At 42.1% G+C, this 14,448-nt stretch overlaps 18 non-coding genes across 18 annotated transcripts; 17 read left to right on the top strand and 1 right to left on the bottom strand.

Moving 5' to 3' along the window:
• The first annotated feature begins 1,266 nt into the window (after positions 1-1,266).
• Positions 1,267-1,349, top strand: trnal-cag (transfer RNA leucine (anticodon CAG)). Its single transcript has one exon. It is a non-coding gene; the product is annotated as a tRNA-Leu (tRNA).
• A 348-nt stretch (positions 1,350-1,697) lies between these two features.
• Positions 1,698-1,769, top strand: trnaq-uug (transfer RNA glutamine (anticodon UUG)). Its single transcript has one exon. It is a non-coding gene; the product is annotated as a tRNA-Gln (tRNA).
• A 1,361-nt stretch (positions 1,770-3,130) lies between these two features.
• On the top strand, positions 3,131-3,202 carry trnaq-uug (transfer RNA glutamine (anticodon UUG)). The gene has a single exon. It is a non-coding gene; the product is annotated as a tRNA-Gln (tRNA).
• A 1,047-nt stretch (positions 3,203-4,249) lies between these two features.
• Positions 4,250-4,332, top strand: trnal-cag (transfer RNA leucine (anticodon CAG)). The gene has a single exon. It is a non-coding gene; the product is annotated as a tRNA-Leu (tRNA).
• A 350-nt stretch (positions 4,333-4,682) lies between these two features.
• trnaq-uug (transfer RNA glutamine (anticodon UUG)) lies at positions 4,683-4,754 on the top strand. The gene has a single exon. It is a non-coding gene; the product is annotated as a tRNA-Gln (tRNA).
• A 180-nt stretch (positions 4,755-4,934) lies between these two features.
• On the top strand, positions 4,935-5,017 carry trnal-cag (transfer RNA leucine (anticodon CAG)). Its single transcript has one exon. It is a non-coding gene; the product is annotated as a tRNA-Leu (tRNA).
• Positions 5,018-5,365: 348 nt separating this feature from the next.
• trnaq-uug (transfer RNA glutamine (anticodon UUG)) lies at positions 5,366-5,437 on the top strand. The gene has a single exon. It is a non-coding gene; the product is annotated as a tRNA-Gln (tRNA).
• A 1,047-nt stretch (positions 5,438-6,484) lies between these two features.
• Positions 6,485-6,567, top strand: trnal-cag (transfer RNA leucine (anticodon CAG)). Its single transcript has one exon. It is a non-coding gene; the product is annotated as a tRNA-Leu (tRNA).
• Positions 6,568-6,915: 348 nt separating this feature from the next.
• Positions 6,916-6,987, top strand: trnaq-uug (transfer RNA glutamine (anticodon UUG)). Its single transcript has one exon. It is a non-coding gene; the product is annotated as a tRNA-Gln (tRNA).
• Positions 6,988-8,033: 1,046 nt separating this feature from the next.
• trnal-cag (transfer RNA leucine (anticodon CAG)) lies at positions 8,034-8,116 on the top strand. Its single transcript has one exon. It is a non-coding gene; the product is annotated as a tRNA-Leu (tRNA).
• Positions 8,117-8,466: 350 nt separating this feature from the next.
• On the top strand, positions 8,467-8,538 carry trnaq-uug (transfer RNA glutamine (anticodon UUG)). The gene has a single exon. It is a non-coding gene; the product is annotated as a tRNA-Gln (tRNA).
• A 1,047-nt stretch (positions 8,539-9,585) lies between these two features.
• trnal-cag (transfer RNA leucine (anticodon CAG)) lies at positions 9,586-9,668 on the top strand. Its single transcript has one exon. It is a non-coding gene; the product is annotated as a tRNA-Leu (tRNA).
• A 350-nt stretch (positions 9,669-10,018) lies between these two features.
• Positions 10,019-10,090, top strand: trnaq-uug (transfer RNA glutamine (anticodon UUG)). The gene has a single exon. It is a non-coding gene; the product is annotated as a tRNA-Gln (tRNA).
• Positions 10,091-11,136: 1,046 nt separating this feature from the next.
• On the top strand, positions 11,137-11,219 carry trnal-cag (transfer RNA leucine (anticodon CAG)). The gene has a single exon. It is a non-coding gene; the product is annotated as a tRNA-Leu (tRNA).
• Positions 11,220-11,569: 350 nt separating this feature from the next.
• trnaq-uug (transfer RNA glutamine (anticodon UUG)) lies at positions 11,570-11,641 on the top strand. The gene has a single exon. It is a non-coding gene; the product is annotated as a tRNA-Gln (tRNA).
• A 1,361-nt stretch (positions 11,642-13,002) lies between these two features.
• trnaq-uug (transfer RNA glutamine (anticodon UUG)) lies at positions 13,003-13,074 on the top strand. Its single transcript has one exon. It is a non-coding gene; the product is annotated as a tRNA-Gln (tRNA).
• A 761-nt stretch (positions 13,075-13,835) lies between these two features.
• On the top strand, positions 13,836-13,918 carry trnal-cag (transfer RNA leucine (anticodon CAG)). The gene has a single exon. It is a non-coding gene; the product is annotated as a tRNA-Leu (tRNA).
• A 391-nt stretch (positions 13,919-14,309) lies between these two features.
• trnad-guc (transfer RNA aspartic acid (anticodon GUC)) lies at positions 14,310-14,381 on the bottom strand. Its single transcript has one exon. It is a non-coding gene; the product is annotated as a tRNA-Asp (tRNA).
• Between the last annotated feature and the right edge of the window lie 67 nt (positions 14,382-14,448).

The raw sequence follows: 14,448 nt of genomic DNA, 5'->3' as shown, positions 1-14,448 counted from the left end.
TGGTGGGGAACAACCTGTTCTCCACTAATGCTTATCTGGATGAATTCATAGACTTTGATGTTATACAAGTTACAGTTCATCTGGATAGATGCAATGAACATCACACAGAGATAAGAGTGACACAGTGCTTAGATGTACCCAAACTTCCTTGTATTGACAATTTTATAGTTTGCTACATGATCACCCAATCTCAAAGTTGTCAATATGCACACATTAATGAAATGAATCAAATTGTCTCGAAGAAACTGTTCAACAAAAGTAGCCTAAAAAGGTGAAATGGTTCCACGGTGTAATGGTGAGCACTCACTCATCTTGTTCCAGAGACATAGAGTACTTTGTGCAATCAACACTCATGGCAAGTGTTTAAAGAACTAATACAGCGAGAGAGATGAGGCAAAGGTTGCACAATGGTTTACGATAGACACACTCTTAAGTAAATATCCTTGCGGATCTCATTCAGATAATGCTAAAAACACATTTTGGGCATGAAGTGCGATCCCAGACACAATCCCAAATTCCTAATTTATAACCCTACCCCTCGTTTTCAAGTGCTTCCCTATTTTTGTGTTTCACCCCAAACAGAGTCATAAGGGCTAGTAGGCAAAATATCTCCCGGTGAAATGCAATAAGCCTTGAAACCCCTGTCAAGCATCAGAGTGTTCAGGACTGCTCAGTAAAACCAGAGACTGTTAAAACTGTTGTCTGTGTAACACTGTTGAAATTTCCAGTGCACACATTCTTCATTTGGCAGCATCTGGAGATTCCCTGGTGTATAGGTAAGCACTCTGGACTGTGAATCCAGTGATCTGAGTTCAAATCACGGTGGGACCTGTTATAGTGTAGAACGAATAAAACCAGCTTGTCCTTTGAGCTGTGTTGCTAGTCCCAGGTTTTAATGTGCAATAAATGCAGGCAACTTTGGCAACAGTTCTTTCTGTTGTGCTCCATTCAATGACTCTAGTACTCTACCAAATGACGTGGTTCAATTAATGTAATGCAATAATTGGATACTGGTTACTCTAAGAACTCTTTTTCTGGAGTTTGCTGAAAAAATGAATGCATATGTTAAAGCTCCATGAATTGATGTGTTGCCAGCAAAGGGCAGAAGAACACCAATACCAGCTGACAGATGTGTAGTGGCTTAATCAACAAGCTCTTTTTTTGCCTGAGACATCCCATACTTCACGCATCAATCACTGATGGCCAGGGTAGCAATGAACTGTCTTTTCGGATTTCTTTGGAGTACCAAACAACCCCAGTTCTGTTGTCAGGATGGCCGAGCGGTCTAAGGCGCTGCGTTCAGGTCGCAGTCTCTCCTGGAGGCGTGGGTTCGAATCCCACTTCTGACAAATGCTGGATTTTAGGGACAACAGCTGACACTTGGAAAACACATTGGGTCCATTCTCCCACATTAGTCAATGGTGGGGAACAACCTGTTCTCCACTAATGCTTATCTGGATGAATTCATAGACTTTGATGTTATACAAGTTACAGTTCATCTGGATAGATGCAATGAACATCACACAGAGATAAGAGTGACACAGTGCTTAGATGTACCCAAACTTCCTTGTATTGACAATTTTATAGTTTGCTACATGATCACCCAATCTCAAAGTTGTCAATATGCACACATTAATGAAATGAATCAAATTGTCTCGAAGAAACTGTTCAACAAAAGTAGCCTAAAAAGGTGAAATGGTTCCACGGTGTAATGGTGAGCACTCTGGACTTTGAATCCGGTGATCCGAGTTCAAATCTCGGTGGAACCCACCGCTGGCTAGTTATAGCTTTTTTGCCCCAATGAGTGACTCAGTTACTCCACCAACTGGGAGACACACGATGGCATTGTCAACGAGCTCATCTTGTTCCAGAGACATAGAGTACTTTGTGCAATCAACACTCATGGCAAGTGTTTAAAGAACTAATACAGGGAGAGAGATGAGGCAAAGGTTGCACAATGGTTTACGATAGACACACTCTTAAGTAAATATCCTTGCGGATCTCATTCAGATAATGCTAAAAACACATTTTGGGCATGAAGTGCGATCCCAGACACAATCCCAAATTCCTAATTTATAACCCTACCCCTCGTTTTCAAGTGCTTCCCTATTTTTGTGTTTCACCCCAAACAGAGTCATAAGGGCTAGTAGTTTAAATATCTCCCGGTGAAATGCAATAAGCCTTGAAACCCCTGTCAAGCATCAGAGTGTTCAGGACTGCTCAGTAAAACCAGAGACTGTTAAAACTGTTGTCTGTGTAACACTGTTGACATTTCCAGTGCACACATTCTTCATTTGGCAGCATCTGGAGATTCCCTGGTGTATAGGTAAGCACTCTGGACTGTGAATCCAGTGATCTGAGTTCAAATCACGGTGGGACCTGTTATAGTGTAGAACGAATAAAACCAGCTTGTCCTTTGAGCTGTGTTGCTAGGCTCAGGTTTTAATGTGCAATAAATGCAGGCAACTTTGGCAACAGTTCTTTCTGTTGTGCTCCATTCAATGACTCTAGTACTCTACCAAATGACGTGGTTCAATTAATGTAATGCAATAATTGGATACTGGTTACTCTAAGAACTCTTTTTCTGGAGTTTGCTGAAAAAATGAATGCATATGTTAAAGCTCCATGAATTGATGTGTTGCCAGCAAAGGGCAAAAGAACACCAATACCAGCTGACAGATGTGTAGTGGCTTAATCAACAAGCTCTTTTTTTGCCTGAGACATCCCATACTTCACGCATCAATCACTGATGGCCAGGGTAGCAATGAACTGTCTTTTCAAATTTTGGATTTTAGGGACAACAGCTGACACTTGGAAAACACATTGGGTCCATTCTCCCACATTAGTCAATGGTGGGGAACAACCTGTTCTCCACTAATGCTTATCTGGATGAATTCATAGACTTTGATGTTATACAAGTTACAGTTCATCTGGATAGATGCAATGAACATCACACACAGAGATAAGAGTGACACAGTGCTTAGATGTACCCAAACTTCCTTGTATTGACAATTTTATAGTTTGCTACATGATCACCCAATCTCAAAGTTGTCAATATGCACACATTAATGAAATGAATCAAATTGTCTCGAAGAAACTGTTCAACAAAAGTAGCCTAAAAAGGTGAAATGGTTCCACGGTGTAATGGTGAGCACTCTGGACTTTGAATCCGGTGATCCGAGTTCAAATCTCGGTGGAACCCACCGCTGGCTAGTTATAGCTTTTTTGCCCCAATGAGTGACTCAGTTACTCCACCAACTGGGAGACACACGATGGCATTGTCAACGAGCTCATCTTGTTCCAGAGACATAGAGTACTTTGTGCAATCAACACTCATGGCAAGTGTTTAAAGAACTAATACAGGGAGAGAGATGAGGCAAAGGTTGCACAATGGTTTACGATAGACACACTCTTAAGTAAATATCCTTGCGGATCTCATTCAGATAATGCTAAAAACACATTTTGGGCATGAAGTGCGATCCCAGACACAATCCCAAATTCCTAATTTATAACCCTACCCCTCGTTTTCAAGTGCTTCCCTATTTTTGTGTTTCACCCCAAACAGAGTCATAAGGGCTAGTAGTTGAAATATCTCCCGGTGAAATGCAATAAGCCTTGAAACCCCTGTCAAGCATCAGAGTGTTCAGGACTGCTCAGTAAAACCAGAGACTGTTAAAACTGTTGTCTGTGTAACACTGTTGACATTTCCAGTGCACACATTCTTCATTTGGCAGCATCTGGAGATTCCCTGGTGTATAGGTAAGCACTCTGGACTGTGAATCCAGTGATCTGAGTTCAAATCACGGTGGGACCTGTTATAGTGTAGAACGAATAAAACCAGCTTGTCCTTTGAGCTGTGTTGCTAGTCTCAGGTTTTAATGTGCAATAAATGCAGGCAACTTTGGCAACAGTTCTTTCTGTTGTGCTCCATTCAATGACTCTAGTACTCTACCAAATGACGTGGTTCAATTAATGTAATGCAATAATTGGATACTGGTTACTCTAAGAACTCTTTTTCTGGAGTTTGCTGAAAAAATGAATGCATATGTTAAAGCTCCATGAATTGATGTGTTGCCAGCAAAGGGCAGAAGAACACCAATACCAGCTGACAGATGTGTAGTGGCTTAATCAACAAGCTCTTTTATTGCCTGAGACATCCCATACTTCACGCATCAATCACTGATGGCCAGGGTAGCAATGAACTGTCTTTTCGGATTTCTTTGGAGTACCAAACAACCGCAGTTCTGTTGTCAGGATGGCCGAGCGGTCTAAGGCGCTGCGTTCAGGTCGCAGTCTCTCCTGGAGGCGTGGGTTCGAATCCCACTTCTGACAAATGTAGGATTTTAGGGACAACAGCTGACACTTGGAAAACACATTGTGTCCATTCTCCCACATTAGTCAATGCTGGGGAACAACCTGTTCTCCACTAATGCTTCTCTGGATGAATTCATAGACTTTGATGTTATACAAGTTACAGTTCATCTGGATAGATGCAATGAACATCACACACAGAGATAAGAGTGACACAGTGCTTAGATGTACCCAAACTTCCTTGTATTGACAATTTTATAGTTTGCTACATGATCACCCAATCTCAAAGTTGTCAATATGCACACATTAATGAAATGAATCAAATTGTCTCGAAGAAACTGTTCAACAAAAGTAGCCTAAAAAGGTGAAATGGTTCCACGGTGTAATGGTGAGCACTCTGGACTTTGAATCCGGTGATCCGAGTTCAAATCTCGGTGGAACCCACCGCTGGCTAGTTATAGCTTTTTTGTCAATACCAGCTGACAGATGTGTAGTGGCTTAATCAACAAGCTCTTTTATTGCCTGAGACATCCCATACTTCACGCATCAATCACTGATGGCCAGGGTAGCAATGAACTGTCTTTTCGGATTTCTTTGGAGTACCAAACAACCGCAGTTCTGTTGTCAGGATGGCCGAGCGGTCTAAGGCGCTGCGTTCAGGTCGCAGTCTCTCCTGGAGGCGTGGGTTCGAATCCCACTTCTGACAAATGTTGGATATTAGGGACAACAGCTGACACTTGGAAAACACATTGGGTCCATTCTCCCACATTAGTCAATGGTGGGGAACAACCTGTTCTCCACTAATGCTTATCTGGATGAATTCATAGACTTTGATGTTATACAAGTTACAGTTCATCTGGATAGATGCAATGAACATCACACAGAGATAAGAGTGACACAGTGCTTAGATGTACCCAAACTTCCTTGTATTGACAATTTTATAGTTTGCTACATGATCACCCAATCTCAAAGTTGTCAATATGCACACATTAATGAAATGAATCAAATTGTCTCGAAGAAACTGTTCAACAAAAGTAGCCTAAAAAGGTGAAATGGTTCCACGGTGTAATGGTGAGCACTCTGGACTTTGAATCCGGTGATCCGAGTTCAAATCTCGGTGGAACCCACCGCTGGCTAGTTATAGCTTTTTTGCCCCAATGAGTGACTCAGTTACTCCACCAACTGGGAGACACACGATGGCATTGTCAACGAGCTCATCTTGTTCCAGAGACATAGAGTACTTTGTGCAATCAACACTCATGGCAAGTGTTTAAAGAACTAATACAGCGAGAGAGATGAGGCAAAGGTTGCACAATGGTTTACGATAGACACACTCTTAAGTAAATATCCTTGCGGATCTCATTCAGATAATGCTAAAAACACATTTTGGGCATGAAGTGCGATCCCAGACACAATCCCAAATTCCTAATTTATAACCCTACCCCTCGTTTTCAAGTGCTTCCCTATTTTTGTGTTTCACCCCAAACAGAGTCATAAGGGCTAGTAGGCAAAATATCTCCCGGTGAAATGCAATAAGCCTTGAAACCCCTGTCAAGCATCAGAGTGTTCAGGACTGCTCAGTAAAACCAGAGACTGTTAAAACTGTTGTCTGTGTAACACTGTTGACATTTCCAGTGCACACATTCTTCATTTGGCAGCATCTGGAGATTCCCTGGTGTATAGGTAAGCACTCTGGACTGTGAATCCAGTGATCTGAGTTCAAATCACGGTGGGACCTGTTATAGTGTAGAACGAATAAAACCAGCTTGTCCTTTGAGCTGTGTTGCTAGTCCCAGGTTTTAATGTGCAATAAATGCAGGCAACTTTGGCAACAGTTCTTTCTGTTGTGCTCCATTCAATGACTCTAGTACTCTACCAAATGACGTGGTTCAATTAATGTAATGCAATAATTGGATACTGGTTACTCTAAGAACTCTTTTTCTGGAGTTTGCTGAAAAAATGAATGCATATGTTAAAGCTCCATGAATTGATGTGTTGCCATCAAAGGGCAGAAGAACACCAATACCAGCTGACAGATGTGTAGTGGCTTAATCAACAAGCTCTTTTTTTGCCTGAGACATCCCATACTTCACGCATCAATCACTGATGGCCAGGGTAGCAATGAACTGTCTTTTCGGATTTCTTTGGAGTACCAAACAACCCCAGTTCTGTTGTCAGGATGGCCGAGCGGTCTAAGGCGCTGCGTTCAGGTCGCAGTCTCTCCTGGAGGCGTGGGTTCGAATCCCACTTCTGACAAATGCTGGATTTTAGGGACAACAGCTGACACTTGGAAAACACATTGGGTCCATTCTCCCACATTAGTCAATGGTGGGGAACAACCTGTTCTCCACTAATGCTTATCTGGATGAATTCATAGACTTTGATGTTATACAAGTTACAGTTCATCTGGATAGATGCAATGAACATCACACAGAGATAAGAGTGACACAGTGCTTAGATGTACCCAAACTTCCTTGTATTGACAATTTTATAGTTTGCTACATGATCACCCAATCTCAAAGTTGTCAATATGCACACATTAATGAAATAAATCAAATTGTCTCGAAGAAACTGTTCAACAAAAGTAGCCTAAAAAGGTGAAATGGTTCCACGGTGTAATGGTGAGCACTCTGGACTTTGAATCCGGTGATCCGAGTTCAAATCTCGGTGGAACCCACCGCTGGCTAGTTATAGCTTTTTTGCCCCAATGAGTGACTCAGTTACTCCACCAACTGGGAGACACACGATGGCATTGTCAACGAGCTCATCTTGTTCCAGAGACATAGAGTACTTTGTGCAATCAACACTCATGGCAAGTGTTTAAAGAACTAATACAGGGAGAGAGATGAGGCAAAGGTTGCACAATGGTTTACGATAGACACACTCTTAAGTAAATATCCTTGCGGATCTCATTCAGATAATGCTAAAAACACATTTTGGGCATGAAGTGCGATCCCAGACACAATCCCAAATTCCTAATTTATAACCCTACCCCTCGTTTTCAAGTGCTTCCCCATTTTTGTGTTTCACCCCAAACAGAGTCATAAGGGCTAGTAGTTTAAATATCTCCCGGTGAAATGCAATAAGCCTTGAAACCCCTGTCAAGCATCAGAGTGTTCAGGACTGCTCAGTAAAACCAGAGACTGTTAAAACTGTTGTCTGTGTAACACTGTTGACATTTCCAGTGCACACATTCTTCATTTGGCAGCATCTGGAGATTCCCTGGTGTATAGGTAAGCACTCTGGACTGTGAATCCAGTGATCTGAGTTCAAATCACGGTGGGACCTGTTATAGTGTAGAACGAATAAAACCAGCTTGTCCTTTGAGCTGTGTTGCTAGTCTCAGGTTTTAATGTGCAATAAATGCAGGCAACTTTGGCAACAGTTTTTTTGTTGTGCTCCATTCAATGACTCTAGTACTCTACCAAATGACGTGGTTCAATTAATGTAATGCAATAATTGGATACTGGTTACTCTAAGAACTCTTTTTCTGGAGTTTGCTGAAAAAATGAATGCATATGTTAAAGCTCCATGAATTGATGTGTTGCCAGCAAAGGGCAGAAGAACACCAATACCAGCTGACAGATGTGTAGTGGCTTAATCAACAAGCTCTTTTTTTGCCTGAGACATCCCATACTTCACGCATCAATCACTGATGGCCAGGGTAGCAATGAACTGTCTTTTCGGATTTCTTTGGAGTACCAAACAACCCTAGTTCTGTTGTCAGGATGGCCGAGCGGTCTAAGGCGCTGTGTTCAGGTCGCAGTCTCTGCTAGCGGCGTGGGTTCGAATCCCACTTCTGACAAATGTAGGATTTTAGGGACAACAGCTGACACTTGGAAAACACATTGTGTCCATTCTCCCACATTAGTCAATGCTGGGGAACAACCTGTTCTCCACTAATGCTTCTCTGGATGAATTCATAGACTTTGATGTTATACAAGTTACAGTTCATCTGGATAGATGCAATGAACATCACACACAGAGATAAGAGTGACACAGTGCTTAGATGTACCCAAACTTCCTTGTATTGACAATTTTATAGTTTGCTACATGATCACCCAATCTCAAAGTTGTCAATATGCACACATTAATGAAATGAATCAAATTGTCTCGAAGAAACTGTTCAACAAAAGTAGCCTAAAAAGGTGAAATGGTTCCACGGTGTAATGGTGAGCACTCTGGACTTTGAATCCGGTGATCCGAGTTCAAATCTCGGTGGAACCCACCGCTGGCTAGTTATAGCTTTTTTGCCCCAATGAGTGACTCAGTTACTCCACCAACTGGGAGACACACGATGGCATTGTCAACGAGCTCATCTTGTTCCAGAGACATAGAGTACTTTGTGCAATCAACACTCATGGCAAGTGTTTAAAGAACTAATACAGGGAGAGAGATGAGGCAAAGGTTGCACAATGGTTTACGATAGACACACTCTTAAGTAAATATCCTTGCGGATCTCATTCAGATAATGCTAAAAACACATTTTGGGCATGAAGTGCGATCCCAGACACAATCCCAAATTCCTAATTTATAACCCTACCCCTCGTTTTCAAGTGCTTCCCCATTTTTGTGTTTCACCCCAAACAGAGTCATAAGGGCTAGTAGTTTAAATATCTCCCGGTGAAATGCAATAAGCCTTGAAACCCCTGTCAAGCATCAGAGTGTTCAGGACTGCTCAGTAAAACCAGAGACTGTTAAAACTGTTGTCTGTGTAACACTGTTGACATTTCCAGTGCACACATTCTTCATTTGGCAGCATCTGGAGATTCCCTGGTGTATAGGTAAGCACTCTGGACTGTGAATCCAGTGATCTGAGTTCAAATCACGGTGGGACCTGTTATAGTGTAGAACGAATAAAACCAGCTTGTCCTTTGAGCTGTGTTGCTAGTCTCAGGTTTTAATGTGCAATAAATGCAGGCAACTTTGGCAACAGTTCTTTCTGTTGTGCTCCATTCAATGACTCTAGTACTCTACCAAATGACGTGGTTCAATTAATGTAATGCAATAATTGGATACTGGTTACTCTAAGAACTCTTTTTCTGGAGTTTGCTGAAAAAATGAATGCATATGTTAAAGCTCCATGAATTGATGTGTTGCCAGCAAAGGGCAGAAGAACACCAATACCAGCTGACAGATGTGTAGTGGCTTAATCAACAAGCTCTTTTTTTGCCTGAGACATCCCATACTTCACGCATCAATCACTGATGGCCAGGGTAGCAATGAACTGTCTTTTCGGATTTCTTTGGAGTACCAAACAACCCTAGTTCTGTTGTCAGGATGGCCGAGCGGTCTAAGGCGCTGTGTTCAGGTCGCAGTCTCTGCTAGCGGCGTGGGTTCGAATCCCACTTCTGACAAATGTTGGATTTTAGGGACAACAGCTGACACTTGGAAAACACATTGTGTCCATTCTCCCACATTAGTCAATGCTGGGGAACAACCTGTTCTCCACTAATGCTTCTCTGGATGAATTCATAGACTTTGATGTTATACAAGTTACAGTTCATCTGGATAGATGCAATGAACATCACACACAGAGATAAGAGTGACACAGTGCTTAGATGTACCCAAACTTCCTTGTATTGACAATTTTATAGTTTGCTACATGATCACCCAATCTCAAAGTTGTCAATATGCACACATTAATGAAATGAATCAAATTGTCTCGAAGAAACTGTTCAACAAAAGTAGCCTAAAAAGGTGAAATGGTTCCACGGTGTAATGGTGAGCACTCTGGACTTTGAATCCGGTGATCCGAGTTCAAATCTCGGTGGAACCCACCGCTGGCTAGTTATAGCTTTTTTGCCCCAATGAGTGACTCAGTTACTCCACCAACTGGGAGACACACGATGGCATTGTCAACGAGCTCATCTTGTTCCAGAGACATAGAGTACTTTGTGCAATCAACACTCATGGCAAGTGTTTAAAGAACTAATACAGGGAGAGAGATGAGGCAAAGGTTGCACAATGGTTTACGATAGACACACTCTTAAGTAAATATCCTTGCGGATCTCATTCAGATAATGCTAAAAACACATTTTGGGCATGAAGTGCGATCCCAGACACAATCCCAAATTCCTAATTTATAACCCTACCCCTCGTTTTCAAGTGCTTCCCCATTTTTGTGTTTCACCCCAAACAGAGTCATAAGGGCTAGTAGTTTAAATATCTCCCGGTGAAATGCAATAAGCCTTGAAACCCCTGTCAAGCATCAGAGTGTTCAGGACTGCTCAGTAAAACCAGAGACTGTTAAAACTGTTGTCTGTGTAACACTGTTGACATTTCCAGTGCACACATTCTTCATTTGGCAGCATCTGGAGATTCCCTGGTGTATAGGTAAGCACTCTGGACTGTGAATCCAGTGATCTGAGTTCAAATCACGGTGGGACCTGTTATAGTGTAGAACGAATAAAACCAGCTTGTCCTTTGAGCTGTGTTGCTAGTCTCAGGTTTTAATGTGCAATAAATGCAGGCAACTTTGGCAACAGTTTTTTTGTTGTGCTCCATTCAATGACTCTAGTACTCTACCAAATGACGTGGTTCAATTAATGTAATGCAATAATTGGATACTGGTTACTCTAAGAACTCTTTTTCTGGAGTTTGCTGAAAAAATGAATGCATATGTTAAAGCTCCATGAATTGATGTGTTGCCAGCAAAGGGCAGAAGAACACCAATACCAGCTGACAGATGTGTAGTGGCTTAATCAACAAGCTCTTTTTTTGCCTGAGACATCCCATACTTCACGCATCAATCACTGATGGCCAGGGTAGCAATGAACTGTCTTTTCGGATTTCTTTGGAGTACCAAACAACCCTAGTTCTGTTGTCAGGATGGCCGAGCGGTCTAAGGCGCTGTGTTCAGGTCGCAGTCTCTGCTAGCGGCGTGGGTTCGAATCCCACTTCTGACAAATGTAGGATTTTAGGGACAACAGCTGACACTTGGAAAACACATTGTGTCCATTCTCCCACATTAGTCAATGCTGGGGAACAACCTGTTCTCCACTAATGCTTCTCTGGATGAATTCATAGACTTTGATGTTATACAAGTTACAGTTCATCTGGATAGATGCAATGAACATCACACACAGAGATAAGAGTGACACAGTGCTTAGATGTACCCAAACTTCCTTGTATTGACAATTTTATAGTTTGCTACATGATCACCCAATCTCAAAGTTGTCAATATGCACACATTAATGAAATGAATCAAATTGTCTCGAAGAAACTGTTCAACAAAAGTAGCCTAAAAAGGTGAAATGGTTCCACGGTGTAATGGTGAGCACTCTGGACTTTGAATCCGGTGATCCGAGTTCAAATCTCGGTGGAACCCACCGCTGGCTAGTTATAGCTTTTTTGCCCCAATGAGTGACTCAGTTACTCCACCAACTGGGAGACACACGATGGCATTGTCAACGAGCTCATCTTGTTCCAGAGACATAGAGTACTTTGTGCAATCAACACTCATGGCAAGTGTTTAAAGAACTAATACAGGGAGAGAGATGAGGCAAAGGTTGCACAATGGTTTACGATAGACACACTCTTAAGTAAATATCCTTGCGGATCTCATTCAGATCATGCTAAAAACACATTTTGGGCATGAAGTGCGATCCCAGACACAATCCCAAATTCCTAATTTATAACCCTACCCCTCGTTTTCAAGTGCTTCCCCATTTTTGTGTTTCACCCCAAACAGAGTCATAAGGGCTAGTAGTTTAAATATCTCCCGGTGAAATGCAATAAGCCTTGAAACCCCTGTCAAGCATCAGAGTGTTCAGGACTGCTCAGTAAAACCAGAGACTGTTAAAACTGTTGTCTGTGTAACACTGTTGACATTTCCAGTGCACACATTCTTCATTTGGCAGCATCTGGAGATTCCCTGGTGTATAGGTAAGCACTCTGGACTGTGAATCCAGTGATCTGAGTTCAAATCACGGTGGGACCTGTTATAGTGTAGAACAAATAAAACCAGCTTGTCCTTTGAGCTGTGTTGCTAGTCTCAGGTTTTAATGTGCAATAAATGCAGGCAACTTTGGCAACAGTTCTTTCTGTTGTGCTCCATTCAATGACTCTAGTACTCTACCAAATGACGTGGTTCAATTAATGTAATGCAATAATTGGATACTGGTTACTCTAAGAACTCTTTTTCTGGAGTTTGCTGAAAAAATGAATGCATATGTTAAAGCTCCATGAATTGATGTGTTGCCAGCAAAGGGCAGAAGAACACCAATACCAGCTGACAGATGTGTAGTGGCTTAATCAACAAGCTCTTTTTTTGCCTGAGACATCCCATACTTCACGCATCAATCACTGATGGCCAGGGTAGCAATGAACTGTCTTTTCAAATTTTGGATATTAGGGACAACAGCTGACACTTGGAAAACACATTGTGTCCATTCTCCCACATTAGTCAATGCTGGGGAACAACCTGTTCTCCACTAATGCTTCTCTGGATGAATTCATAGACTTTGATGTTATACAAGTTACAGTTCATCTGGATAGATGCAATGAACATCACACACAGAGATAAGAGTGACACAGTGCTTAGATGTACCCAAACTTCCTTGTATTGACAATTTTATAGTTTGCTACATGATCACCCAATCTCAAAGTTGTCAATATGCACACATTAATGAAATGAATCAAATTGTCTCGAAGAAACTGTTCAACAAAAGTAGCCTAAAAAGGTGAAATGGTTCCACGGTGTAATGGTGAGCACTCTGGACTTTGAATCCGGTGATCCGAGTTCAAATCTCGGTGGAACCCACCGCTGGCTAGTTATAGCTTTTTTGCCCCAATGAGTGACTCAGTTACTCCACCAACTGGGAGACACACGATGGCATTGTCAACGAGCTCATCTTGTTCCAGAGACATAGAGTACTTTGTGCAATCAACACTCATGGCAAGTGTTTAAAGAACTAATACAGGGAGAGAGATGAGGCAAAGGTTGCACAATGGTTTACGATAGACACACTCTTAAGTAAATATCCTTGCGGATCTCATTCAGATCATGCTAAAAACACATTTTGGGCATGAAGTGCGATCCCAGACACAATCCCAAATTCCTAATTTATAACCCTACCCCTCGTTTTCAAGTGCTTCCCCATTTTTGTGTTTCACCCCAAACAGAGTCATAAGGGCTAGTAGTTTAAATATCTCCCGGTGAAATGCAATAAGCCTTGAAACCCCTGTCAAGCATCAGAGTGTTCAGGACTGCTCAGTAAAACCAGAGACTGTTAAAACTGTTGTCTGTGTAACACTGTTGACATTTCCAGTGCACACATTCTTCATTTGGCAGCATCTGGAGATTCCCTGGTGTATAGGTAAGCACTCTGGACTGTGAATCCAGTGATCTGAGTTCAAATCACGGTGGGACCTGTTATAGTGTAGAACGAATAAAACCAGCTTGTCCTTTGAGCTGTGTTGCTAGTCTCAGGTTTTAATGTGCAATAAATGCAGGCAACTTTGGCAACAGTTCTTTCTGTTGTGCGGATTTCTTTGGAGTACCAAACAACCCCAGTTCTGTTGTCAGGATGGCCGAGCGGTCTAAGGCGCTGCGTTCAGGTCGCAGTCTCTCCTGGAGGCGTGGGTTCGAATCCCACTTCTGACAAATGCTTGATTTTAGGGTCAACAGCTGACACTTGGAAAACACATTGGGTCCATTCTCCCACATTAGTCAATGGTGGGGAACAACCTGTTGTCCACTAATGCTTATCTGGATGAATTCATAGACTTTGATGTTATACAAGTTACAGTTCATCTGGATAGATGCAATGAACATCACACAGAGATAAGAGTGACACAGTGCTTAGATGTACCCAAACTTCCTTGTATTGACAATTTTATAGTTTGCTACATGATCACCCAATCTCAAACTTGTCAATATGCACACATTAATGAAATGAATCAAATTGTCTCGAAGAAACTGTTCAAGCCTCCTCACCTAAGCAGAAGACGCATTGCGGGAAATTTCAACTGTCCCGGAGAAAGGCAAAAAGATTCTCCCCGTCGGGGAATCGAACCCCGGTCTTCCGCGTGACAGGCGGAGATACTGTCCACTATACTAACGAGGACTGGAAAGGCACTGCACGTTTGCAGTCACCCCAGAGCAGTCGATGGACAAAGGCTGTGTGCCTTTGA

This window comes from Channa argus, chromosome 2 (genome assembly GCF_033026475.1).
Source record: "Channa argus isolate prfri chromosome 2, Channa argus male v1.0, whole genome shotgun sequence".
In the NCBI taxonomy this organism is placed as follows: Eukaryota; Metazoa; Chordata; class Actinopteri; order Anabantiformes; family Channidae; genus Channa; species Channa argus.
Note: the sequence above shows the minus strand (reverse complement) of the source record. Positions and strands in the feature narration are given on the sequence as shown.